The sequence below is a fragment of the Onychostoma macrolepis genome, chromosome 03 (assembly GCF_012432095.1).
Source record: "Onychostoma macrolepis isolate SWU-2019 chromosome 03, ASM1243209v1, whole genome shotgun sequence".
Lineage (NCBI taxonomy): Eukaryota > Metazoa > Chordata > Actinopteri > Cypriniformes > Cyprinidae > Onychostoma > Onychostoma macrolepis.
This window is the reverse complement of record NC_081157.1, coordinates 11,210,090-11,213,317: the sequence shown is the minus strand read 5'-3', so window position 1 is coordinate 11,213,317 and position 3,228 is coordinate 11,210,090. Positions and strand designations below refer to the sequence as shown.

The 3,228-nt window shown below is 35.7% G+C and overlaps 1 long non-coding RNA gene across 1 annotated transcript; it reads left to right on the top strand.

Moving 5' to 3' along the window:
• The first annotated feature begins 173 nt into the window (after positions 1-173).
• Positions 174-2,929, top strand: LOC131536714 (uncharacterized). The gene is made up of 3 exons (XR_009270047.1): positions 174-551; positions 630-828; positions 960-2,929. It is a non-coding gene; the product is annotated as an uncharacterized LOC131536714 (long non-coding RNA).
• The last annotated feature ends 299 nt before the right edge of the window (positions 2,930-3,228 follow it).

The following is a 3,228-nucleotide window of genomic DNA, read 5'->3' as shown; positions in this document are numbered from 1 at the left end:
AAAATACATACAGGAGAGAAGCTGTTCACATGCAATCAATGTGGAAAGAGCTTCATAACAAAACTAAGCCGCAGATACCACATGACCATTCACACTGGAGAGAAACATTTCATATGTGGTCAATGTGGAAGGCAGAGTTCACAAGTCTTAACTTGGAGTCTGAGTCAAGTCTGAAGTCTTTATCGCTGGAGTCCGAGTCAAGTCTCGAGTCTTTGTTCACAGTCAAGAGTTGAGTCTCAAGTCATTTAATGCGTCACTAAAAAAAACTCCATTCAGAATCCTCATGTTTTGAAATCTTCCCATTTACAAAGCTGTTTAGACAAACTGTAATATATTATATTTTTATTAATAATATATGATATGTCTTGTTAATAATGGGGCGGTTTCCCAGACAGGGTTTAAATGAAGATCTAACCTAGAATAGTTAATCATGGTTTTAAAAATGGCTTTCTGAAACACAGATTAAGTACAGATTACTAACACCTGGAGATCTATTTGTAATGAATTTAATGCAAATGAACACATCTACAAGAACAATACAACAACTTAGGGTAAGAATAATAAGCTTCATTATGTGGCTTTTTTTTTTTTTAAATCACTGTTGTCATTATAGTAGTTATTTAATACAGGTTTTGTGGAAGAATATAAAAATAAACCTCAAAAAACTGCTGCTGAAGCTCGAAGAGAGAGGTTTAAGACTGGTGGAGGACCTGCAAATAAAGACTGACGAGTTGGATGAGTTACTGACAGGAATAATGGAGAGCCAGCAGCCTTTGGAGAACATGCATCTGGATAGTTCAGATGATGGATCACACCTACCTACATTAAGTATATTAATTATATTCTTTACTTCTGTTTCTCTCCTATCAAACTTCAGTTTGCTTCTTTCATCTGATGTGAAACATTTTCCCATTTAATCTGTATTTATTTGACCATATATGAACTGTTCTTTTTTCAAGGAGAACAGAACTGAAGAGTTGGAAGGCAGTTTACCCTCCACATCCTCAGGAGCAAGGGTGGCAATGTCTGCCAGTACTGGTCACCAGAAGAAATGACTCCCTGTCCATGAAAGGTTATATGGCTAATGAATTCCATGAACACAAGTTGAAGTATCTTAAGGAGAAGCATGAAATGAAGATGAAGATACTACAAGTAGAACTGGAGATGAAGATGAAGGAGATAGAGCAGGCTCAAATGTCACATCATTACATGAATCTGTGAAATAAATATTGTTTTATTAAGTCAGGATGGTTGTTATGATGGTTTCATAACATACTAGACAAAATATCATTATACTTTTTACGTATATTTTATTTGCTCAATGTATGTATCAGATCTGAGCAGAAGGTTGAAAGGTAAATAATGTAAAAATATCTATTTAAAGTGGCACAAGCATCTCTGTATGCAAGTCCTTCTCTGGGGTCTGTTGTAAATGGTGGCACATCTGGATTGTCATCCTCTACTATTGAGGGGATCTGGGAATCCCTGCTGTTTCAGGTAGTTGTGAAGAACAGCTGTTGCAATGATGACCGTGCAGCATCTTCTTGGTTTGAATCGGAGTGTTTTCCGAAGGCACTGAAAGCGACTCTTCCAAACACCAAACATGCGTTCTACTAAACCCCTTGTGCGCATATGAGCCTGGTTGTAGCAATTATGGCAATATTATCGGGTGCAATTATGGTGTAAAAAAAAAAATTATTCTGCGCATACCCACTGTCACCAAGCAATATTCCATAATGATCTCCTCTTTCAAACTGAGTATACAGAGATGAGTTGAGGAAAATTCAGGAATCATGAGTTACACCTTTCCAACGTGCAACAATGTTTGAAAACTGTAACTGGGGAGTGCATACACCTTGGACATTTATGGAAAACCAATTATTTCTGTTCCTGTATTCCTCAGCATCTGGAGTAGAGGGACGCTTAATGGGAATATGGGTTCCATCTATGCAACCTATGACTCCTGGGAAATTTCCATATTCATAGAATAGTACCTTCTAGTTAGCCCGGGTTGTAGTATCAGGGAAGTTTATGTAATATGGTCTTAATTCACAAATGGCCCTGCATACTCTGTGAATGACTTTACTTACTGTTGGTTTCTAGATGAAAGGCACCACATGGCAAAAACCTTAAAGTCATGAGCACCTGGAGACAAACTGGAACAGACAGTCTTCTTTGGGTCACAGATGAAAGCCTGAATTCTAAAAGTGAAATAATCTCCACTGCATTTACTTTATGCATGCGGAAATGATCTCGAAAATTTACTGCATCCAAATGTTGCAATGGGTCACTTCTGTCTGCAAGAACTTGTCTAGCTGGTGGTAAGCGTTAGTCTTCATTGACATAGTCCAAGTAATCCATATGTCCTCCAAATGACATTAATCTGAAGTTAAACCTGCTTCCTGGTAGGTTTAATTTAAGCTTCAATTTAGTCCTGAAGTAGCTCTAGTCTTCCTCCAGGAAATCAGCCTATTAAATTCTGGACTAGACCAAGTCTTAGACTATTTAAAACCATGACAGAGAAAACATATTTCTGTTAATCTGGTTTAAAGGGTCATTTTAGTCTAGGACTAGACTTAATCTCGGTCCGGGAAACCGCCCCAATATGATCTGTGATCTGTGATCTGCTTGGTAAAAAAAAAAAAGGTGTTAAGATGTAAGGTTAATGTACATCCAGCCTGTTACTAATGTTTTAAGCCTTTACCATTTTCAAAACAGTTTTTCTGTAACCAAATTCTATAATAAGAGTCCGATCTACCATGACACATAAAGAAATATGTGAAACAGATATTACAAAACCATACAAATAAAATATTGTTTAATAATATACAAATAAGTGACATTTCACCAACTTTACAGGAGGGCCGAAACTAAAATTTACCATAGTTTGATCTGATTTTGTGTACTGATTTCAATCGTTTATAATAATAAAAATGTGTACACGCATAGATAACAGTATACTTATTGAAAACTATTATAACATTTATTGAGAAATTGTATTTATTCATTTATTTTGTGTGTAAAAACATGGGCGCATCTGATAATATGAACAAAGCATTACATTAATGAGTTTAAAAGAAACAACAATCTATTGTGACAAAATATCACATAAAAAGTTCTTATATCAAATTAATTAATTGATTGTGATTAATTTTTACTAAAATAGTTATCCCAACCACTTAACAATTTGGCCAAATGGGTGATTTAAACACCTTTACATATGGCTTC